Below are 24,895 nucleotides of genomic sequence, written 5' to 3'. Positions count from 1 at the left end.
GCCAAGATCAGGCCACTGTACCAGAGTGACACCTTGTCTAAAAAAATAAAAATAGGTCAGGTGTGGTGGCTGACGCTTGTAGTCCCAGCACTTTGGGAGGCCAAGGCGGGTGGATCACCTGAGGTCGGGAGTTGGAGACCAGCCTGACCAACATGGAGAAGCCCCATCTCTACTAAAAATACAAAATAGCCAGGCATGCACCAGCATGCCTGTAATCACAGCTACTTGGGAGGCTGAGGCAGAAGAATCGCTTGAACCTGGGAAGCAGAGGTTGCAGTGAGCCGAGATCGCGCCATTGCACTCCAGCATGGGCAACAAGAGTGAAACTCCGTCTCAAAAAATAAATAAATAAATAAATAAATAAATAATAAAAATTGGGACGGGTGCAGTGGCTCCTGCCTGTAATCTCAGCACTTTGGGAGGCCAAGGTGGGTGGATCATGAGGTCAAGAGATCGAGACCATCCTGGCTAACACAGTGAAACCCTATCTCTACTAAAAAAAAAAAAAAAAAATACAAGAAAAAAAAAATTACCCAGGCATGGTGGCGGGGGCCTGGAGTCCCAGCTGCTGGGAAGGATGAGGCAGGAGAATGGCATGAACCTGGGAGGCGGAGCTTGCAGTGAGCTGAGATCGTGCCACCGCACTCCAGCCTGGGAGACAGAGCGAGATTCTGTCTAAAAAAAATGAATAAACTAAATAAATAAAAATTTTAAAAAAAGAAAAAGAAATTTTAGCTTTAGCTTCTGTGCTTTTTTCAAAATAGGCAGTATATTTAAAACAGTAAACAAAATTCTTGATCCATTTGTCCTTTGTATCCAGCTTCTTCTCATAGCTTAACTTGTCTCTCTACCCTTCCCGCAAAGCCATCCTCATCCTTGCTCATGCCTACCTTTTGCTTGAAGGAGAAAGTAGGCACACAGAGAGAGGGCGCACTCACATTTTTATACATTACTTTCTTTCTTTTTTTTTTGACAGATAAACAGTTTGTTTATTCATCCTCTTCTGCTCCTCCTCATCTCCCCGTTCCTCTTCCTCTTCCACCTTCTTCCAGGCAACTGTAGCAGGACCCGTTGCGCCATCAAACTTTCCTTTCGACTTATAGTCAGCAACATCCTTCTTATACTTCTCCTTCAGCTTTGCCGCCTTAGTGATGTAAGGCTGCTTTTCACCATCATTTCAGTTCTTCCACATCTCACCCAGCTTTTTGACCACGTCTCCAATAGAGATGCCGGGGTTTGTGGATTTCATCTTGGGGTGGAATTCCGAAGAAAACAGGAAGAATCCAGACGGTGGCCTTTTGGGGGCATTAGGATCCTTCTTCTTGCCTCCCTTAGCTGGTCCATAACCCTTCATTTCCTGATCACAGCGCACTTTATCTGCCTTTGCCATTTGATCAAACTTCGACTTCTCTCTCCTGGACATCGTCTTTCTACCTCTCAGAGCACTTCTTGGAAAATTCTGCAAAATTGACGGTTTTTTTTTTTTTTTTTTTTTTTTTTTGTTGAGACGGAGTCTCGCTCTGTCACCCAGGCTGGAGTGCAGTGGCCGGATCTCAGCTCACTGCAAGCTCCGCCTCCCGGGTTTACGCCATTCTCCTGCCTCAACCTCCCACGTAGCTGGGACTACAGGCGCCCGCCACCTCGCCCGGCTAGTTTTTTGTATTTTTTTAGTTGAGACGGGGTTTCACTGTGTTAGCCAGGATGGTCTCGATCTCCTGACCTCTAAAACACCCTTTTAGAGTGATCCGCCTGTCTCGGCCTCCCAAAGTGCTAGGATTACAGGCTTGAGCCACCGCGCCCAGCCGACGGTTTCTTTTTACGTTCTTCTCTGCACGTCTGCACAAAGTAGACAAAAGCAGACATCTTGCCCTTTGGTTTCTCAGGGTCACCTTTAGCCATCCTGACTATATTGTTCACTCTCATTACTTTTTTTTTTTTGAGACGGAGTTTCTCTCTTGTTGCCCAGGCTGGAGTGCAATGGCGTGAGCTCGGCTCACGACAACCTTGGCCTCCTGAGTTAAAGCGATTCTCCTGCCTCAGCCTCCTGAGTAGCTGGGATTACAAGCGTGAGCCACCACACCCAGTCCATTACTTTCTTTTTTTTTTTTTTTTTTTTTTTGAGGCGGTGTCTCGCTCTGTCGCCCGGACTGGAGTGCAGTGGCCGGATCTCAGCTCACTGCAAGCTCCGCCTCCCGGGTTCATGCCATTCTCCTGCCTCAGCCTCCCAAGCAGCTGGGACTACAGGCGCCCACCACCTCGCCCAGCTAGTTTTTTTTGTATTTTTAGTAGAGACGGGGTTTCACCGTGTTAGCCAGGATGGTCTCGATCTCCTGACCTCGTGATCCGCCCGTCTCGGCCTCCCAAAGTGCTGGGATTACAGGCTTGAGCCACCGCGCCCGGCCCATTACTTTCTTAATAGTTAGGCTGGTAATGGTCATTTCTCTATAGTTTCTCTATACTCATGCTCATCTGGCATTGTCAGAATGATGGACAAAGAAAAAGATATGTAACTATGTTAATTGAAGTTTATTTTATTACAGTGAAATTAAACCTTTTTTAAAATTTTTTTATTTTTTATTTTTTTATTTTTTATTTTTATTTTTATTTTTTATTTTTATTTTTATTTTTTTATTTTTTTTTATTTTTTTTTTGAGACAGAGTCTTGCTCTGTCGCCCGGGCTGGAGTGCAGTGGCCGGATCTCAGCTCACTGCAAGCTCCGCCTCCCGGGTTTCACGCCATTCTCCTGCCTCAGCCTCCTGAGTAGCTGGGACTACAGGCGCCCGCCACCTCGCCCGGCTAGTTTTTTGTATTTTTAGTAGAGACGGGGTTTCACCGTGTTAGCCAGGATGGTCTCGATCTCCTGACCTCGTGATCCGCCCGTCTCGGCCTCCCAAAGTGCTGGGATTACAGGCTTGAGCCACCGCGCCCAGACTATTTTTTTTATTTTTTATTTTTATTTTTATTTTTATACTTGTAGCAAGAATTACTATCAAACTCCACTCATTGGGCCAAAGACCCTTGTGGTGTTAGCGAAAAACTTGCCCCTCATGTAGCACACTACCTACACTTGCGAGTTCATCGGCCAGTCAGTGGCCTCAACTCCAAGCTCTAACAATGTGCACAGCAATGTTTTTTCTAGAGCATGCATTCGCAAACTCTAGATCATAAAATCATTACCTTGTTGTTGCATGGGATGGCAATGTCCACATAGCGCAGAGGAGAATCTGTGTTACACAGAGCAATGGTAGGTAGGTTAACATAAGATGCCTCCGTAAGAGGCTGGTGGTCAGCCCTGGGGTCAGTAACCACAAGAAGCCGTGGCTCCCGGAAGGCTGCCTGGATCTGGTTAGTGAAGGTCCCAGGAGTGAAGCGGCCAGCAATTGGAGTGGCTCCAGTGGCAGCAGCAAACTTCAGCACGGCCCTCTGGCCAGTATTCCTGGAGGATATAACACTGACATCAGCAGGGTTTTCAATGGCAACAATGGCACGGGCCGCCAGCAGAAGCTTCTCCCAGGTCCTCTTCAGATTTATGATGTAGATGCCATCACTTTTCCTTTTATAGATGTACTGTTCCATCTGGAAGTCAAGATTGGTGCCACCTAAGTGGGTTCCTGCTGCAAGGAACTTAAGGACATCTTCCTCCTTCATTTGCAGGACATCAAGGGCTCCGGACATTGTGAAAAGTTTCCCTTTAAGTTACGACGGGAATCCAGAACAACGCCGTATGGACCCCTCTGCAGGTAGCGCGGAAAGCTTTTTTTTTTTTTAAGACAAGTTCCCGGCCAGGCTAGAGTACAGTGGCACAATCATGGCTCACTGCAGCCTCAAACTTCTGGGCTCAAGGAAGCTTCTTGCCTCAGCCTCCCAAGTCGCTAGGACTACAGGCATGCACCACCATGTGTGGCTAATTTTTATTTTTATTTTATTTTTTTGAGACAGATTCTCACTCTGTCGCCCAGGCTAGAGTACAGTGCACAATCTTGGCTCACTGCAACCTCTATCTCCTGAGTTTAAGCGATTCCCATGCCTCAGCCTCCAGAGTAGCTGGGACTACAGGCATGTGCCATTTCACCCGGCTAACTTCTGTATTTTTAGTAGAGATGGGGTTTCGCCATGTTGGCCAGGCTGGTCTCAAACTTCTGACCTCAGGTGATCCACTTGCCTCAGCCTCCCAAAGTGCTGGGATTATAGGCGCGAACCACAGCAGCTGGCCAACATTTTTCATGTTCATTAACCATACGTATATTTCTTCCTTTGTGAATTCTCTATTCATGTCGTTTGTCCATTTTTCCACTATAGGGTTTGTCTTTTTCATACTGGTTTGTAAGGAATCATTAGGTACTATGTGCACATGTGGTGGCTCTTGCCTGTAATGTCAGCAATTTGGGAGGCCGAGGCAGGCAGATCACTTGAGCCCAGGAGTTTGAGACTAGCCCGGGCAACATGGCAAAACCCTATCTGTACAGAAAATAAAAAATCAGTGGCATGTGCCTGAGTGCCAGCTACTCACGAGGCTGAGGGAGGTAGACAGATTCAGCCCAGGAGGTTGAGGCTGCAGTGAGCCGTGATCATGCCACTGCACTCCACTAGCCTGGGCAATAGAGCAAGACCCTGTCTCTAAAAAATAAAATAAGTAGAGATAAGGGCTCTTTGTTGCCCAGGGGCTGCTTCAAGTGATCCTCCTATATTGGCCTCTTAAAGTGCTGGGATTACAGATGTGAGCCACTGCGCCCAGACCTTTAAGAGCTTTTAAACTGGGGGCTCTTTTTGGTTATAAGGAACAGAGATGGCCGGACAGAGTGGCTCATGCCTATAATCCCAGCACTTTGGGAGACCAAGACGGGCAGATCACTTGAGGTCAGGAGTTCTAGACCAGCCTGGCCAACATGGTGAAACCCTGTCTCTACTAAAAATACAAAAATTAGCCAGGCCATGGTGGTGCGTATCTTTAGTCCCAGCTACTTGGGAGGCTAAGGCAGGAGAATGGCATGAACCCGTGAGGCAGAGCTTGTAGTGAGCCGAGTTCATGCCACTGCACTCCAGCCTGGGCGACAGAGCGAGACTCCGTCTCGAAAAAATAAATAACATAAATAAAGAATAAATAATAATAAAGAAGAGAGATATACTGAAACTACCTCAAGGAAAGTATATAGGGATGTCAAAGAACCCAAGGAAAGGAAGAGAGTACTGCCTTGCCTCATGCTATCCCGAGCTGGGATTGCAGTGTAGCGGCTCTTGCAGTCTTCCAGAGCCAACTGACATCTGCTTCAACCTCCCTTTCTTGATCAGGCACTTTCACTCATTTTTTTTTTCTTTGTTTTCTTTGCAGAGATGGGATCTCCCTGTGTTGCCCAAGCTGGTCTCAAACTCCTGGGCTTAAAGGGATCCTCCCGCCCTGACCTCACAAAATGCTGGGATTATAGGCATGAGCCAGTGTGCCCAGCCCACTCACCTTTTTACATAGCTTAGTCGGCCTGAAGAAACAACCATACACTGGCTAACATTTCAAAATATTAACCCACCACACAGTCTTGTTTAAATGTATATAGGCCAGGCGTGATGGCTCACGCCTGTAATCCCAGCACTTTGGGAGGCTGAGGCGGGTGGATAACTTGAGACCAGGAGTTCGAGACCAGCCTGGCCAACAAGGCGAAACCCCATCTCTACTAAAAATACAAAAATTAGCCAGGCATGGTGGTGGGTCCTGTAATCCCAACTACTCGGGAGGCTGAGGCAAGAGAATCGCTTGAACCTGGGAGGCAGAAGTTGCCATGAGCCAAAGTTGTGCTGCTGCACTCCAGCCTGGGCAACAGAGTGAGACATGGTCTCAAAAAACTAAAGTAAAAAAATAATAAATCAATGTCTATAAACATAAACCCACTATAAATTAATTTACAGCTCTATGTCAATATAAAACCATAAGTTTATAATTTTACCTATAATACAAACCAAAAAGTCAAATTAACATTTATGTTACTTATTATTTTTTTTTTTGAGAGAGTCTCACTCTGTCATCCAGGCTGGAGTGCAGTGGCATGATCACGGCTCACTGCAACCTCTGCCTCCTGGGTTCAAGTGACTATCATGTCTCAGCCTCCCATGTAGCTGGGATTACAGGCTTGTGCCACCACACCCAGCTAATTTTTGTATTTTTTGTAGAGACAGGGTTTCGCCATGTTGTCCTGGCAGCTCTCAAACTCCTGGCCTCAAGTGATCTGCCTGCCACAACCTCTCAAAGTGACTTTCTTAAGTGTTTTTTTTTTTTTTTTTTTTTTTGAGATGGAGTCTTTCTTTGTCACTCAGGCTGGAGTGCAGTGGTGTGATCTCAGTTTGCTGCAACCTCCACCTCCCGGGTTCAAGCGATTCTCCTGCTTCAGCCTCCTGAGTATGTGGGATTACAGGCCCGTGCCACCACACTTGGCTAATTTTTGTATTTTTAGTAGAGACGGCTTCCACCATGTTGGTCAGGCTAGTCTCGAATTCCTGACCTTGTGATCCACCTGCCTCAGCCTCCCAAAGTTTTGGGGTTACAGGCATGAGCCACTGCACCCAGCCTTTTTTCAGATTTTTTTTTTTTTTTTGAGATGAAGTCTCACTCTTGTCCCCCAGGCTGGAGTGCCATGGTGCGATCTCGGCTCAATGCAACCTCCGCCTCCCAGGTTCAAGTGATTCTCCTGTCTCAGCCTCCCAAGTAGCTGGGATTACAGGAGCGTACCACCACGCCTAGCTAATTTTTGTATTTTAAGTACAGACGGGGGTTTCACCATGTTGGCCAGGCTGGTCTCGAACTCCTGACCTCAGGTGATCTGCCCGCCTCAGCCTCCCAAAGTGCTGGGATTACAGGTGTGAGCCACCGTGCCTGGCCAACTTCTTTTTTAAAACTATATTAGCACAGAGAACACCATGTTGTTTCAGGGAAGGGCAAATGTCACTAACAGAATATCTCAGAAGCCAGACTGAAATTTCCATGGGGAAAAACTAGCTTCCTTGGTTTGGGGAATATTAATATTCCTCTTGGTTGCCAGAAGGGACCCACTGACATTCACACCCACTGTGATTCACAGCTAGTGTGTACAAATGCTTCTGATGTGGAAAAATCTGAAAAATTTTCAGATGCTCTTCTCCTTTCCTTTCTGCCATCAGAATAAACCTTATGTCCTTCAATTCAGACCTGTTGGGACCCGGTAGCACACCCTTCCCTTCCTCACAGGCTTCAGACCTTGTCTTTTCAGTGACATTGAGATGAGGATCCTCAAAGGAACCAGAAGCCATTTTTAAAATTGTGAATCTTTACATTCTGAAGGCCTCATTAAATGTCCTCAAAATCAAGGTCTTCTTGTGAAAGGAGTTAACATCCATGTTAACTGGGAATTATCCATCATCTCTCCTAACTTTTCCTGTTCAAATAATCAAATAAGGACTTCCAGGAGTAGGCAAGAACTTTAAAAAGAAGAAGAAAAAAAAGAGGCTGGGTGGGGTGGCTCACACCTGTAATCCCAACACTTTGGGAGGCTGAGGCAGATGGATCAGCTGAAGTCAGGAGTTCGAGACCAGCCTGGCCAACATGGTGAAACCCCATGTCTACTAAAAATACCAAAAAATTAGACAAGCATAGTGGTGGGCACCTGTAATCCCAGCTACTCAGGCGGCTGAGGCAGGGGAATTGCTTGAACCCAGAAGGCAGAGGTTGCAGTGAGCCGAGATCGCACCATTCCACTCCCACCTGGGCAACAAGAGCAAAACTCTGTCTCAAAAAAAAAAAAAAAAGGGAAGACTTCCTTGGGTTTTATAGTATTCTCTTTTTGGTAGGCCATGAAATAAGGGAAGCTGTATGCCATTCCTGGTGGCCATCTATGATCTGTCTGAAGTATGTTTTTGTTGTTTTTTGTTGTTGTTCTTGTTGTTTTTGAGACAGTCTCGCTCTGTCGCCCACACTGGAGTGCTGTGGCATGATCTCTGCTCACTGCAACCTCCACCTCCTGGGTATAAACGATTCTCCTGCCTCAGCTTCCCAATTAGCTGGGATTACAGGCACATGCCACCATGCCCAGCTAATATTTTATTTTTAGTTTTAGTGGGGATGGAGTTTCACCATGTTGGCTGGGCTGGTCTCAAACTTCTCGGCTTCCCAAAGTGCTGAGATTACAGGCATGAGCCACCATGCCTGGCCAAATATCATGATTGCTAATGAAAAGTGACCTTAGGCGGCCGGGTGCCGCCTAATAGATGACAGATAGATAAAGTCAGCTTTTTTTTTTTTTTTTCCAGGATGGAGTCTTGCTCTGTTGCCAGGCTGGAGTGCAGTGGCACGATCTCGGCTCACTGCAACCTCCAAGTCCTGGGTTCAAGCAGTTCTCCTCCCTCAGCCTCCCAAGTAGCTGGGACCACAGGTGTGCGCCACCACCCCAGCTAATTTTTTGTATTTTTAGTAGAGACAGGGTTTCACCATGTTGGCCAGGCTCATCTCGAACTCCTGGCCTCAAGTGATCTGCCTGCCTCAGCCTCCCGAATTGCTGGGATTACAGGCATGAGCCACTGCGTATGGCCGAAAATTGACTTTAATAACATAGATACGATGTGGAGAGATAAAGAATATGAATCACTGGCTTGGTTAAAATATTCCTGGGCTCTGATTCCGTGTCTTATCGGACACCTTCGGGAGGTTGATTTGAGCTCAAGTGTCCTCATGACAAGAAGAGAAAGCTTTAAACAGTGAGCATGAGGGTTTATTTGTGAACACTGACAATCAAATTCTAAAATTTATATGGAAATACAAAGGATCTAGAAAGCCAAAGCAATCTTAAAGAATAGTATTGGAACGTTTACACTACCAGGTATCAACAGTATTGGTGCCACGAGAAACAGACCAAGGAAAAGAACACAGAGCACAGAACCAGAGCCATGTCCTCAGTCATGTGATGAACAACACGGACGTCACTGCAGTTACTGTGGGAAAGGCCAGTCTTCTCTGTGAATGGTGCTGAGTCAATTTGGCATTTCTGTCAAAAAAAAAAAAAACCACAAAACATCATAAACAAAAATTAACTTAAAATGGAGCACAGACCTAAATGTAAAGCTAAAACTATGAAACTTCTAGAATAAAAAGGAGACAATCTTAGTAACTTTATACTTGGCAAACAGTTCATAAATATGACACAAAAAAACGTGAAAAAGAAAAACTTGATAAATTGGACATCGTCAAAACTAAAAACTTTTGCCCTAAAAGGCAAGCCACAGACTGGGAAGAAATATTTGCAAAACATATCAAACAAAGGATTTTATCTAGAATGTAAAAATTGCAAGCTGGGGTTGGGCGTGGTGGCTCATGCCTGTAATCCCAGCAATTTGGGAGGCCGAGACGGGCGGATCACCTAAGGTCGGGAGTTCGAGACCAGCCTGACCAACATGGAGAAACGCTGTCTCTACTAAAAATACAAAAAATTAGCCGGCCTGTAATCCCAGCAACTCAGGAGGCTGAGGCAGGAGAATCCCTCGAACCCAGGGGGCAGAGGTTGTAGTGAGCCAAGATTGTACATTGCACTCCAGCCTGGGCAACAAGAGCAAAATTCCGTCTCAAAAAAAAGGCCGGGTATGGTGGCTCACGCCTGTAATCCCAGCACTTTGGGAGGCCAAGGTGAGCAGATCACGAGGTCAGGAGATGGAGACCATCCTGGCTAACACGATGAAACCCCGTCTCTACTAAAAATACAAAAAATTAGCTAGGCATGGTGGTGGGCGACTGTAGTCCCAGCTACTCGGGAGGCTGAGGCAGGAGAATGGCGTGAACCTGGGAGGCAGGGCTTACAGTGAGCCGAGATAGCACCACTCCACTGCACTCCAGCCTGGGCGACAGAGGGAGACTCCATCTCAAAAACAAAAACAAAAACAGAAACTGCAGGCTGGGTGCAGTGGCTCATGCCTGGATAGCCAGACCTTTGGGAGGCCAAGGCAGACGGATTACCTGAGGGCAGGAGTTCAAGACCAGCCTGACCAATATGGCAAAACCCTGTCTCTACTAAAGATACAAAATTAGCTGGGCGTGGTGGCAGGCGCCTGTAGTCCCAGCTACTCAGGAAGCTGAGGGAAGAGAATTGCTTGAATCCTGGAGCCGGAAGTTGCAGTGAGCTGCCGGAAGTTGCAGTGAGCCACGTATTGCACTCCAACCTGGGCAACAAGAGCTAAGACAAGAGTGTTAAGACAAACAATCCAATTTGTAAAATAGGCAAAAAGACTTGAACCACTGGAAAAAAAAAAAAAAAAGACGGCCGGGCTTGGTGGTTTACACCTGTAATCCCAGCACATTGGGAGGCCGTGGCAGGCAGATCACATGAGGTCAGGAGTTCAAGACCAGCCTGGCCAACATGGTGAAACCTCATCTCTACTAAAAATACAGAAATTAGCTGGGTGTGGTGGCACGTGCCTGTAATCCCAGCTACTTGGGAGGCTGAGGCAGGAGAATCACTTGAACCCGGGAGGCGGAGGTTGCAGTGAGCCAAGATCGTGCCACTGTACTCCAGCCTGGTGACAGAGCGAGACTCTGTCTCAAAAAAAAAAAAAAAAAAAAGACTTGAACAACCACTTCATTAAAATAGATAACAAAAGGCCGGCGCGGTGGCTCAAGCCTGTAATCCCAGCACTTTGGGAGGCCGAGGCAGGCGGATCACTAGGTCAGGAGATCGAGACCATCCTGGCTAACACGGTGAAACCCCCGTCTCTACTAAAAATAAAAAAAAAAATTAGCCGGGCATGGTGGCAGGTGCCTGTAGTCCCAGCTACTCGGAGGCTGAGGCGGGAGAATGGCATGAATCCGGGAGGCGGAGCTTGCAGTGAGCCGAGATCGTGCCACTGCACTCCAGCCTGGGAGAGACAGCGAGACTCCGTCTCAAAAAAATAAATAAATAAATAAATAAAATAGATAACAAATACCCACATGGAAAGATGCTTAATAGCATTAGCTGTTAGAGAAATGCAAATTAAAACCTCAATTTATTAAGGATGAGGCCAGGCGCAATGACTCACATCTGTAATCCCAGCATTTTGGAGGCCAATGCAGACAGATCACCTGAGGTCAGGAGTTTGAGACCAGCCGGGCAAAGATGGTGAAAACCCACGTCTACTAAAAATACAAAAATTGGGCCGGGCACGGTGGCTCACGCCTATAATCCCAACACTTTGAGAGGCCAGGGCAGGTGGATCACCTGAGATCTGGAGTTCGAGACCAGCCTTGCCAACATGGTGAAACCCCATCTCTACTAAAAGTACAAAAATTAGCCAGGCGTGGTGGCAGGTGCCTGTAATCCCAGCTACCTGGGAGGCTGAGGCAGGAGAATCTCTTGAACCCAGCAGGCAGAGGTTTCAGTGAGCTGAGATCATGCCATTGCTTTCCAGCCTAGGCAACAAGAGCGAAACTCCATCTCAAAAAAAAAAAAAAAAAAACTGGGCGTGGTGGCTCATTCCTGTAATCCCAGCACAAGGTGGGCGATCACCTGAGGTCGGGAGTTCAAGACCAGTCTGCCCAACATGGAGAAACCCTGTCTCTACTAAAAATACAAAATTAGCCAGGCGTGGTGGCACATGCCTGTAATCCCACCTACAGGGGAGGCTGAGGTGGAGGTTGTGGTGAGCCAAGATTGCGCCATTGCACTTCAGCCTGGGCAACAAGAGTGAAACTCCATCTCAGAAAAAAAACCCCAAAATTAGCCAGGCATGGTGGCATGTGCCTGTAATCCCACATACTCAGGAGGCTGAGGCAGAAGAATCGCTTGAACCCGGGAAGCAGAGGTTGTGGTGACCGAAGGCTGCGCCACTGCACACCAGCCTGAGTGACAGGATGCCACTCTGCCTCCAAAAATTAAATAAGTAAATAAACAGATTTATTAAGGCTGGGCGCAGTGGTTCAAGCCTATAATCCCAGCACTTAAGGAGGCAGAGGTGGATGGATCACTTGAGGTCAGGAGTTCAAGACCAGCCTGACCAACATGGTGAAACCCCATCTCTAGTCAAAACAAAAAACAAAAAACAAAATTAGCCAGGTGTGGTGGCACACGCCTGTAATCCCACTTACTTGGGAGGCTGAGGCAGGAGAATCGCTTGAACCCAGGAGGTGCAGATTGCAGTGAGTCGAGATCACACCACTGCACTCCAGCCTCGGCAACAAAAGCAAAACTCCATCTCAAAAAATAAATAGACAGACAAATAAATAAAATAAATTAAGGATGAGCTTGTTAAAAATTTAAAACAACAACAAAACAGCAAAAACCCCACAATTTAGACACACTACCACTATGGCTAAAATTAAAAAGGCTTGGCTGGGCAGGGTGGCTCAAGCCTGTAATCCCAGCACTTTGGGAGGCCTAGGCAGGTGGATCATGAGGTCAGGAGATCGAGACTAACCTGGCTAACACGGTGAAACCCCGTCTCTACTAAAAATACAAAAAAAATTAGCCAGTGTGGTGGCAGGCACCTGTAGTCCCACCTACTTAGGAGGCTGAGGCAGGAGAATGGTGTGAACCCAGGAGGTGGAGCTTGCAGTAAGCAGAGATTGCGCCACTGCACTGCAGCCTGGGCGACAGAGCGAGACTCCGTCTCAAAAAAAAGGGCTTACTAGCTGGGTCCCATGGCTCCTGCCTGTAATCCTAGCACTTTGGGAGGCCCAGAGGCCCAGGTGGAAGGATCCCTTGAGCCCAGGAGTTTCAGACCAGCCTAGGCACCACGGTGAGACAGGGGTCTCACAAAACACCATCACCACCTTTAATTAAGCAAATTTTTTAAAAATGAAGGTTTACCAAACTAAGTGTCGGCCAGGATACACAGAAACAGAAACTTTCACTCACTGTTAGTGGCTTAATAAAAAGGTAAACATGCACCTGCCATATGACCCAGCCTGGGGATTTACTTAAGAGAAATGAAAGCATATGTCCACATAAAGATGAACAAAAATGTTCAGAGCAGTTTTATTTGCAGTAGCCCCCAAACTGGAAACAACCCAAATGTGCATCAACAGCTGAATGGAAAAACAAATTGTGTGGTGTTTCCATACAATGAAATACTACTCAAAGTAATGCATTGTTAATAAATGCAACAACATGGATAAATCTTAAAATAATTATGTGATGAGAAGCCAATGCCAAAAAAAATCTATACTGAGGCCAGGCACGGTGACTCATGCCTGTAATTCCAGCAGTTTGGGCAGCCAAGGCTGGTGGATCACTTAAGGCCAGGAGTTTGAGACCAGCCTGGTGAACATGGTGAAACCCCATCTCTACTAAAAATACAAAAATTAGCTGGGTGTGGTGGTGTGCACCTGTAATCCCAGCTACTTGGGAGGCTGAGACAGGAGAATCACTTGAACCCGGGAGGCAGAGGTTGCAGTGAGCTGAGATCGCACCACTGCATTCCAGCCTGGGCAACCAAGTGAGAGACTCCTCTCAAAAAAAAGAAAAAAAGATAATGGATACCACCAGATGGATACATTCATTATCTTGATTTTGAGAATGATTTCACATAACAAATTATTGAAATACTTCACATTATACGTTATAAATATATGTAGTTGGCCGGGCGTAGATCTCGCCTATAATCCCGGCCCTTTGGGAGGCTGAGGCGGGTGGATCATGAGGTCAGGAGATCGAGACCATCCTGGCCAACACCGTGAAACCACGTCTCTACTAAAAAAAAAAAAATACAAAAATTAGCCCAGCGTAGTGGCGGGTGCCTGTAGTCCCAGCTACTTGGGAGGCTGAGGCAGGAGAATGGCGTGAACCTGGGAGGCGGAGCTTGCAGTGAGCTGAGATCGTGCCACTGCACTCTAGCCTGGGCGACAGAGCGAGACTCCATCTCAAAAAATAAAAATAAAAATAAAATGTAGTTGATTATGTCAGTTATACCTCAATAAAACGATTACAGAAGTTTCCTAGGAGGTGGCACTACCAGCGGGCTGTGCCCCAGCTTGTGAGCTCCTGTGATTCTGGGTCTGTCCCTTGTAGTCAGGTGGGTGGGCTTAGCAGTTAGGACTGACTTCATTTCCTTCCACTGTCCGCACACATGGCACTTGTCCTTCAAACATGCCCAGCCACTTCCTTCCTTTACCCCCAGGTCTTCAAGGGACTGGAGTCTCCTTATTGTTCAGGTTTTAGCATGAATGTCAAGGGCCTTCACTGAGCACCACGTCTAAATTAGTTCCTACTCCTCACCCTGTCCCAAAATCACTTTCTGTATTTCCCTGGTTTGTTTTCTTCACTGTACGTATCAGAATTAGACATTCTTTTTATTTATTCTTTTATTTTTTTTGAGACGGAGTCTCGCTCTGTCGCCCAGGCTGGAGTGCAGTGGTGCAATCTCGGCCAACTGCAACCACTGCCTCCTGGGTTCAAGCGATTCTCCTGCCTCAGCCTCCCAAGCAGCAGGGGTTATAGGTATGCACCACCACGCCCGGCTAATTTTGTATTTTGAGAAGAGATGGGGTTTCTCCATGTTGGTCAGGCTGGTCTCGAACTCCCGACCTCAGGTGATCCACCTGCCTCAGCCTCCCAAGATGCTGGGATTACAGGCATGAGCCACTGCACCTGGCCAATTTTTTGTATTTTTATTAGAGATGGGGTTTCACCAAGTTAGCCAGGATGATCTCGATCACCTGACTTCATGATCCACCCACCTCAGCCTCCCAAAGTGCTGGGATTACAGGTGTGAGCCACCACACCTGGCCTGAATATTCTTATTCATTTAGTCATTCCTTTTTTTTGGTTAGAGATGGAGTTTCGCTCTTGTTGCCCAGGTTGGAGTACAGTGGCACAATCTTCGCTCACTGTAACCTCTGCCTCCTGGGTTCAAGCAATTATCCTGCCTCAGCGTCCTGAGTAGCTGGGATTACAGGCACCCGCCACCACGCCCGGCTAATTTTTTTCTATTTTTTAGTAGACATGGAGTTTCACCATGTTGGTCAGGCTGTTCTTGAGCTTCTGACTTCAGGTGATCCACCCACCTTCCCCTCCCAAAGTGCTGGGATTTACAGGTGTGAAACACCATGCCTGGCCCTCTTTTTTTTTTTTTAACACAAGGTCTCTATCGCCCATGCTGGAGTGCAGTGGCACAATCACTGTTCACTGCAGCTTTCACTTCCTGGGCTCAGGTGATCCTCCCACCTCAGCCTCTTGAGTAGCTGGGACTACAGTCACATGCCACCACACCCAGCTACTTTGTTTTTGTAGCGATGGGGTCTTGCCATGTTGGCTAGTCTACCCTTTCATTTTTATCATCTATTCTATTATCTTCCTCCCTCCTCAGTTGGCACCCCACTGAGAACCCAGATCCCTGGTTGCACCCAAAAGTGCTGTAGGTGCTGGTTGATAACTCTCAGCTGCCCCGGCCAATAACTGACTGACATGTAAAAGGAGGGTACAAAAGGCTGGCTCCCTTGCCTTAAGGAGGCCTAACTGTGGTGCTATATGTGCTCTGAGTTCCCCATGACAGCAAGCAGAAGCTAGGCTCCATGTGAGACCACACTCTGGCTGAGCCTTAGCCTGTTTTCTCTGCCGTCCTGCTTCCCTCACCCCCTTCTCCTGAGAGCACTTCCCCAATAATTCACTTGAACAAGAATGCTCATCTTAGGTTCTGCTTCTAGGGAACCTGACTCATGACACCCTCTGTTAGCTTCCTGAGAGACTATCTTGTTAGTTCCCCTAGAACAAATTCCTGTCTTAGACTCTGCTTATGACCACTCCCCTCATTCCCCTGCCAAGAATGACAGCTTAATGAGGGAATATCTTCTTCACTTCCCTGGAACTGTTCCTAGAACACAGTAGGTGCTCAATGATGCACTGAATGCATGCAAGGGAGAGCCCAGAGTCTATTTGACAGCTCAGTGGTCAGCACCCCTTCTTGTCCGGGGGTGGCCTGGCCTGGAGGCATTGTGAGTCACAGCAGGTGGACAGGAGCTGAGTGGGTCACAGATGGGACTAGCCCTGGGACAGCAGCTCCGCAACTCCACCACATCTTCCAGGTGAGGCACAACATACAGTGAGGATTAACGGGGAAGGATCCTCTGAGAAGATACAATCTCAAGGGTGGGCCTGGATGTGGGCTTCCAGAGACCATCTCCCTGAACCAGATCTTGGGGATGGTATGTACCGTCCAGCCTCTGTCCACCTATATGTGAGGGATAAGTGTCTTATGAATTAACGAAGACATAACAGAGGGGGAACCCTGCTCCAGTTCTTTCTCTTCTCATTGTCCATGGGCAGAAGAGGAATTAGAAACAACACATAACTCCCCTTTTCACATAACAGAATCAGTACTTACTGGGCCAGGGGGTGGGTGGGTGCAGGGAGAAGTGAGCAAAATGGGACTTGTCTGTTATCTGGACTTTGGACTCCCTGAGGGCATAGTTTGTTTGGAACAAATGTCATGTTTAGTGTGCACAATCCCTGTTACTTTGAGCCCTATGCATAGGTCTAGCCTATGGCACATACCCCAGGATGTCACTGGACTGTGGTCTGTATACACATGTCTTCCAAGCTGGATTAGGAGCATCTTGAGGGCAGGTAGAGGCTGTTCCGGGTCCCCTTCCCAAGACCAGAGCCTGGCACAGAGCGGATGCTAGTTCAAGTCCATCAAATGACTGAATGATGAGGGCAATAATGCCGTTGGCTATGGTAGACATCCTCCCAGATTGTTTTCAGAACCCAGATCTAACCCTGGCTTTGTAATCCTTCCACAATTCCCTCTTACCCACAAAAGGAAGTCTAAGCTTCTGAGCCTGCCTGTACAGCACCTTCACATAGTGCACTGGTCCACCTTCCCAGGTTCCTCTCCTGCTCTTCCCAGCACCAATCCTATCCAAGCTCGTGTTTACATCTGAAATATGAAAGTCCTGCCCTGCTGGATACAGTGGCTCATGCCTGTAATCTCAGCACTTTAGGAGACCGAGGCAGGCAGATCACCTGAGGTCAGGAGTTCGAGACCAGCCTGGCCAACATGGTGAAACCCTGTCTTCACTAAAAATAGAAAAATTAGCTGGGGGTGATGGCAGGCGCCTGTAATCTCAGCTACTCAAGAGGCTGAGACAGGAGAATTGCTGAAACCCGGGAGGCGGAGGTTGCAGTGAGCCAAGATTGTGCCATTGCACTCCAGCTCGGGCAACAACAGCGAGACTCTGTCTCAAAAAAAAAAAAAAAAAGAAAAAGCCGTGCTCGGCTCTTCCTTCTGCCTAGAAGCTCTCCATTTTCCATCCTCAACCCACCTGGCACAGTCCTACTCCTCCTTTAAATACCTACTTACTTGTCTTGCTATCATTCCCTACCCCTCACCCTTCCAGCTGCAGCTCAGAGAACAGGGCCCTCCTCCCGTCCTCCATCTGCATATCTATCCCAGGGCCCGAACCCTCAGTGGTCTTTGGGGAAGGTGGTTTAGGTGAGACTGCTGCCTGTGCAGCGTGGAGGGAGGGGCTCCTCGGTGGCCAGCAGCCGGTTAGCCACAGCCGCAGCACTAGGTGCAGGGCTAAGACATGTCCACCGGCCTCGCGGTTTGAGAGGCGGCCTGTACCAAGCACGCTGCTCACCCGGACTCTTGTCTCCTAGCAACGCCCCCTGGCTCGCCTTCATCATTCTGGACATCCGGGGTCCCGCAACAAGCGCGCAGCACGAGTCGCCAGCGCTCCCAAGGCTCCCGCGCTCCCAAGGCTCCCCTCCGAGCTCCTGCGTGCCCTACAAGGTCCACGCCCTGGCAACCTTCGAGTGCCTGGCTACAAGCCATGCATGCCAGCCGCCTGTGGCAGCAGCTGCAGCAGTTCTGGGCCGATCACATCTCGCGGCCTTCTCGCCAAGGCGGCCGCCGCTGCGCCGCAAGTCTTCCCTGTCCACCTTCTACCTGCTGGACCACAACACGCGCCAGGCAGAGCTGGGCCTCGCCTACGGCCCGCCGCGCGTGCGCCTCGGCAACCAGGCCTTCGTGTTCCGCGGCAGCCGGTGGACCACTGAGGGCCCGCTGGCGCCGACGCGGTCGCCGCTGCTCTCGCCGACCGCCTCGAGCGGGAACGCGCAGGTGCAGCAGACCAAGAGCCAAGTGTTGCTGGAGGAGAACAACTACCTGAAGCTGAAGCAGGAACTGCTCATGGACATGATGACTGAGGCCATGGAGCGCATGCACTTGCTGGAGAAGCAGCTCAACCCCGAGGTGACCCCGACGGCTGCGGCAGCGCGCCTGGCAGAGGAAGATGCGCAAGCGCGCAGGCGCCAGCGGGGGGCGTGCTCATGATCCCGTCGTGGGTTCTGGACTCGCAGTGACGAAATAAAGGCCGCGCTACACATGCGCACCTCGTGCCTCTCGCCTGCCACTCTCCCCGCGCTAGACTGGCTCCCGCGGTTCCCTGGGCCGTTCTCTGCGCGTGGGTGGGAGAGGTCTGCGTGGCCTCGGGGACTGCCCCTCGGTGCTGGGTGTCGGCGAGGGAAGCAAGTCTAACCTGCCTATTTTGGGAGGGTGCGATGGGGCTGTGGAGGAGGGTCTGCGCGTGGCTCTCCGGGAGTGCGGAGTGGAAGCAAGTCTTGCCGCCGACATAACCCAGCTAGGGCGGAGTGGCGAGTAATGGCCTTGCAGGCCATCCAGGTAATGGAGGGCGAAGTCCCGGAGACGAACGAACCGCGGTGCTCAGGGAATGAAGGCTGCGGTGCGGAGCGAGCCGAGGACGGTGTGCGGGGTCGGGGACTTTGCACTTATTCCGTTCTCAGGGCCTCTAGCCTCAGGAGGTCTAGAAACTAGGAGACCCAGGGTAAGTGTTACTTTACATTCCCAAGAGAAGCTTTCTGGAAACCATGGGCTGTACGGCCCCCACTTGCTGTGCGGCATTTTGGGGAGTCGCGTCTCTGTTACAGGCTCCCCCCTTTTTTTTTAAACACGGGGTCTCACTCTATCACCCAGGCTGGAGCGCAGTGGCACGATCATGGCTCACTGCAACCTCGAGCTTCCAGACTCAAGCAATCCTCCCAGCTTAGCCTCCTAAACGTGGGATTACAGGCGTGAGCCACTGCGCCGGGCTCAAGCCTCCTTTTTCTTTTTCTTTTCTTTCTTTTGCCTTTTCTTTGAGACGGACTTTGGCTCTTGTTGCCTAGGCTGGAGTGCAATGGCGCGATCTCGGCTCACCTTAACCTCCGCCTCCTGAGTTCAAGCGATTCTCTTACCTCAGCCTCCCAAGTAGCTGGATTACAGGCATGCGCCACCACGCCCGGCTAATTTTTTGTTTGTTTTTGAGAGAGTCTGGCTCTGCCACCCAGGTTGGAGTGCAGTGCTGCGATCTCGGCTCACTGCAAGCTCGCCTCTCGGGTACAAACGATTCTTCTGCCTCAGCCTCCTGAGTAGCTGGGACTACAGGTGCGTGCCACCACGCCCGGCTAATTTTTATATTTTTAGTAGAGATGGGGTTTCACCATATTGGCCAGGCTGGTCTCGAACTCCTAATCTCGTGATCTGCCCGCCTCTGCCTCCCAAAGTGCTGGGATTACAGGCTTGAGCCACCGCGCCCGTCCTCAGGCCTCCTTTTCTACCTCCATAGAATGCAGTCTGCCTGGCCCACAATCTTTTAAAAATTGCATTAGTTGCCAAAGTTTCAGAATTTGGAGATACCACATTAAAAATCAAGATTTCCTGGGGCCAGGCGTGGTGGCTCACGCTTGTAATCCCAGCACTTTGAGAGGTCGAGGCGGGCCGATCACTTGAGGTCAGGAGTTCAAGGCCAGCCTGACCAACAAGGTGAAACCACGTGTGTACTAAAAATATCAAAAATCGGCCGGGTGCGGTGTCGGGTGCCTATAAGCCTAGCACTTTGGGAGGCTGAAGTGGGCGGATTGCCTGAGCTCAGGAGTTCGAGACCAACCTGGACAACATGGTGAAACCCCATCTCTACCAAAATACAAAAAAATTAGCCGGGTGTGATGGTGCATGCCTGTAGTTTCAGCTACCCTGGAGGCTAAGGCGGGAGAATCACTTGAACCTGGGAGGTGGAGGTTGCAGTGAGCCGAGATCACACCACTGCACTCCAATCTGGGAGACGGAGTGAGACTCTTGTCTCAAAACAAAACAAAAATTAGCTGGGCTTGGTGGCATGCGCCTACAGTCCCAGTTACTCCTGAGGCTGAGACAGGAGAATCACATGAACCTGGGAGGCAGAGGATGCAGTGAGCCAGCATCATGCCACTGCACTTGAGAGCCAGACTCTGTCTCAAAAAAATAAAATAAAATTTAAAAATCCAGCCAGGCACGGTGGCTCACACCTGTAATCCCAGCACTTTGGGAGGCCAAGGTGGGTGGGTCACCTGAGGTCAGGAGTTCGACACCAACCTGGCCAACATGGTGAAAACCTATTTCTACTAAAAATACAAAAATTAGCCAGGCGTGATGGCAGACATCTGTAATCCCAGCTACTTGGGAGGCTGAAGCAGGAAAATCACTTGAACCGGAGAGGTGGAGGTTGCAGTGAGCCACTGCACTCCAGCCTGGATGACAAAGTGAGACTCTGTCTCAAAAAAAAAAAAAACAAACCAGGCAGATTAGGTTACCAAGGGATGGGAGGACAGAGTGTGTGTGTGTGTGTGTGTGTGTGTGTGTGTGTGTGTGAACACAAGGGGGCTGCCTTTTGGGGTGGTGAGAAATTGGCACTATAGTGGTGATAGTTTCGCAACATTGTAATAAAAGTCACTGAATGGTACACTTCAAAACGGTGAATTTTATGTGAATTTTATCACAACAAAAGAAGTAAAAGGAGGAAGATGCTTTACATAAAAACATTAAGCAAAACTTACATGTAGCATGCCAAAATAGCAAAACTCATAAAGGGATCCAAGAATGCCTAAAGTTTAGGGAATATTGCTTTGGCCAGAGTACTTGAAAACAAATAAAGTCCTAGGGTGGAAAAGGGTATCTGCCCCAACCAAACCTGCAGCAGGCAGGGAGCCTTACAGCCCAGTGCAGGCCCTGTTTAGAAAGGGGCATCCACAGGTCAGGTGTGGTGGCTCATACCTGTAATCCCAGCACTTTGGGAGGCCGAGGCGGGTGGATCACCTGAGGTCAGGAGTTTGAGACCAGCCAGGCCAACATGGCGAAACCCTGTCTCTACTAAAAAGAATACAAAAAGTTAGCTGGGTGTGGTAGCAGGCACCTGTAATCCCAGCTACTTGGGAGGCCGAGGCAGAAGAATTGCTTGAACCTAGGAGGTGGAGGTTGTAGTGAGCCGAGATCGCACCGTTGCACTCCAGCCTGGGTGATAGAGCGAGACTCTGTCATAAAAAAAAAAAAAGGGGGGGGGCGTTATCCAAGTGGATCAAGGGCCTGAAATAAAAGGGGCAGGATGATATTTTGAAATATCTAACTTTGTTCTTTCGGCTGTAGAATTTCACAGCCTGGTCCTGAGCCCTGCCAAGGGGCAGCCCACCTTCTTGCCCCCAGAGATGAAAGCCACAGAGCAGAAAGTAGGAACAAAGGACCCTGGCTTTTACCTCCTACAGCTCAGAACCCTCTGGGGAATAGAACTTTGCCAAAATATTTTTGGGTTTGAGGAGGCAGGTCAAAAAGGCTCTGTAGGTTTGTTAAGCAAGAGGAGAGATGAGGGCTGGGTGTGGTGGCTCATGCCTGTAATCCCAGTACTTTGGGAGGCCGAGATGGGCGGATCACCTGATGTCAGGAGTTCGAGACCAGCCTGGCCAACATGGTGAAACCCTGTCTCTACTAAAAATACAAAAATTAGCCAGGCGTGGTGGCACGAGCCTGTAATCCCAGTTACTCAGGAGGCTGAGGTGGGAGAATTTCTTGAACCTGGGAGGCAGAGGTTGCAGTGAGCCGAGATCACACCACTGCATTGCAGATTGGGCAACAGAGCGAGACTCCGTCTCAAAAGTAAAAAAAAAAAAGAGGAGAGATGAAGAGAAGCATAAGTGAGAATCTCACTGGGTCTTCTATCTTGGAAAAAAATCTTTTCTTGCTGGGCATGGTGGTTCATGCCTGTAATCCCAGCACTTTGGGAGGCTAAGGTGAGAGGATCGCTTGAGCCCAGGAGTGTGAGACCAGCCTGAGCAACATGGGGAAACCCCTTCTTTCCAAAAAGTAAAAAATTAGCTGGGTGTGGTGGCACATGCCTGGATTTCCAGCTACTCTGGAGGCTGAGGTGGAAGGATCACAAGCCTGGGGAGGTCAAGGCTTCAGTGAGCCGTGATAGTGCCACTGCACTCCAGCCTTGGTGACATCATAATATCCTGTCTCAAAAAGAAAGAAAAAAGCCAGGCGTGGTGGCTCACGCCTGTAATCCCAACACTTTGGGAGGCCGAGGCAGGTGGATCACTTGAGGTCAGGAGTTTGAGACCAGCCTGGCCAATGTGGTGAAACCCCATCTCTACTAAAAATACAAAAGTTAGCTAGGTGTGATGGCAGGCGCCTGTAATCCCAGCTACTCAGGAGGCTGAGGCAGGAGAATCACTTGAACCTGGGAGGCAGAGGTTGCAGTGAGGCAAGATCGTGCCATTGCACTCCAGCCTGGGCAACAACAGCGAAACTCCATCTCAAAAAAATAAAAATAAAAAGGGTGGGCACAGTGGCTCATGCTTGTAATCCCAACACTTTGGGAAGCCAAGGAGGGCAGATCATCTGAGGCCAGGAGTTTAAGACCAGCCAGCCGGGCGCGGTGGCTCAAGCCTGTAATCCCAGCACTTTGGGAGGCCGAGACGGGTGGATCATGAGGTCAGGAGATCGAGACCATCCTGGCTAACACGGTGAAACCCCGTCTCTACTAAAAAATACAAAAAACTAGCCAGGCGAGGTGGCGGGCGCCTGTAGTCCCAGCTACTCTGGAGGCTGAGGCAGGAGAAGGGTGTAAAGCCGGGAGGCGGAGCTTGCAGTGAGCCGAGATCCGGCCACCACACTCCAGCCACCGCACTCCAGCCCGGGCGACAGAGCAAGACTCCGTCTCAAAAAAAAAAAAAAAAAAAGACCAGCCTGACCAACATGGTGAAACCTCATCTCTACTAGAAATACAAAAATTAGCCAGGCATTGTGGCGTGCACCTGTAGTTCCAGCGACTCAGGAGGCTGAGGCAGGAGAATTGCTTCAACCCTGGAGGTGGAGGTTGCAGTGAGCCATGATCATGCCATTGTACTCCAGCCTGGGCAACAGAGTGAGACAAAATAGTCTTGGTCCCACATTCCCCTTCTAGCTACTGTGTCATTTCTTTGCTTTCCCTTATAACTAAATTCCAAAAAGTTGCTTATATTCACATCCCCAATTCCTCCCTTCCCTGTTTGCTCTTAACCCCCTTCAACTTCTTTTTCTTTTTTAGAGATAGGGTCTGGCTGTGTCCCCCAGGCTGGAGTGCAGTGTTGTGATCATGGCTCACTTGAGTCTCAAACTCCTGGGCTCAAGTGATTCTCCCACCTCAGCCTCCCAAGTAACTGGGACTACAGGCGTGCACCACCACGCCTGCCTAATTTTTTGTATTTTTAGTAGAGATGGGGTGTCACCATATTGCCCAGGCTGATCTTGAACTCCTGACCTCAGGTGATCTGCTGCCTTTCGCCTCCCAAAGTGCTGGGATTACAGGTGTGAATCACCGTGCCCGGCTTAATTTTTTGTTGTTTTTGTAGACCTGGGGGTCTTGGGCTGAGCGTGGTGGCTTACACCTATAATCCTAACACTTTGGGAGGCCAAGGCAGGAAGACTGCTTGATGCCAGGAATTTGAGAACAGCCTGGGCAACAAACTGAAATCTTGTCTCTACAAAAAGAAAAAAAGGCCAGGCACAGTGGCTCACACCTGTAATCCCAGCACTTTGGGAGGCTGAGGTGGGAGGATCACAAGGTCAGGAGTTCAAGACCAACCTGACCAACATGGTGAAACCCCATCTTCACTAAAAATACAAAAACTAGCCAGGCGTGGTGGCACACACCTGTAATCCCAGCTACCCAGGAGGCTGAAGCAGGAGAACTGCTTGAACCCTGGAGGCGGAGGTTGCAGTGAGCCGAGACTGCACCACTGCACTCCAGCCTGGGTGACAGAGTGAGACTCCATCTCAAAAAAAAAAAAAAAAAGGCCAGGCGTGGTGGCTCATGCCTGTAATCCCAGCACTTTGGGAGGCCAAGGTGGGAGATCACTTGAGGTCAGGAGTTTCAGAGCAGCCTGGCCAATATGGTGAAACTCTGTCTCTACTGAAAATACAAAAATTAGCCCGGCGTTGCCGGGCATGGTGACTCAGGCCTGTAATCCCAGCACTTTGGGAGACCAAGGCAGACAGATCACGAGGTCAGGAGTTCAAGACCAGCCTGACCAATATGGTGAAACCCCATCTCTACTAAAAATACAAAAATTAAAAATACAAAAAAATACAAAAGTGAGCATGGTGGCACACGCCTGTAGTCCCAGCTGCTCAGGAGGCTGCGGTAGGAGAATCACTTGAACCTGGGAGGTGGAGCTTGCAGTAAGTCAAGATTGCACCACTGCACTCCAGCCTGGGCGACGGAGCAAGACTGTCTCAAAAAAAAAAAAAACAAAAAAAAAATTAGCCAGGTGTGGTGGCACGCACCTGTAGTCCCAGCTACTCAGGAGGCTGAAGTGGGAGAATTGCTTGAACCTGGGAGGCAGAGGTTGCAGTGAGCTGAGATTGCACGAGATGGCGCCACTGCACTCCAGTCTAGGTGACAGAGCCAGACTCTGTCTCAAAAAAAAAAAAAAAGCCAGGTGTGGTGGCCTGCGCCTGTACTCCCAGCTACTCGGGAGGCTGAGGCAGGAGAATTGTTTGAACCTGGGAGGTGGAGGTTGCAGTGAGCTAAGATTGCACCACTGCACTCCAGCCTGGACGACAGAGTGAGACTCCATCTCAAAAAAATAAAAAGAAGGCTAGGTGCGATGGCTCACACCTGTAATCCCAGCA

At 49.2% G+C, this 24,895-nt stretch overlaps 1 non-coding gene and 2 pseudogenes across 1 annotated transcript; 1 reads left to right on the top strand and 2 right to left on the bottom strand.

Annotated features, from left to right (window-relative positions):
- Positions 1-722: 722 nt before the first annotated feature.
- Positions 723-3,676, bottom strand: LOC117084068 (annotated as a pseudogene).
- On the bottom strand, positions 2,971-3,124 carry LOC117084074. Its single transcript, XR_004437307.1, has one exon. It is a non-coding gene; the product is annotated as a small nucleolar RNA SNORA62/SNORA6 family (small nucleolar RNA).
- Positions 3,677-17,525: 13,849 nt separating the features above from the next.
- LOC117084060 lies at positions 17,526-24,590 on the top strand (annotated as a pseudogene).
- Positions 24,591-24,895: the final 305 nt, after the last annotated feature.

Source organism: Trachypithecus francoisi, unplaced genomic scaffold (genome assembly GCF_009764315.1).
Source record: "Trachypithecus francoisi isolate TF-2019V2 unplaced genomic scaffold, Tfra_2.0 Contig00420_ERROPOS43331+, whole genome shotgun sequence".
NCBI lineage: Eukaryota > Metazoa > Chordata > Mammalia > Primates > Cercopithecidae > Trachypithecus > Trachypithecus francoisi.
The sequence above is the reverse complement of the archived record's forward strand: the minus strand, read 5'-3'. Positions and strand labels throughout refer to the sequence as shown.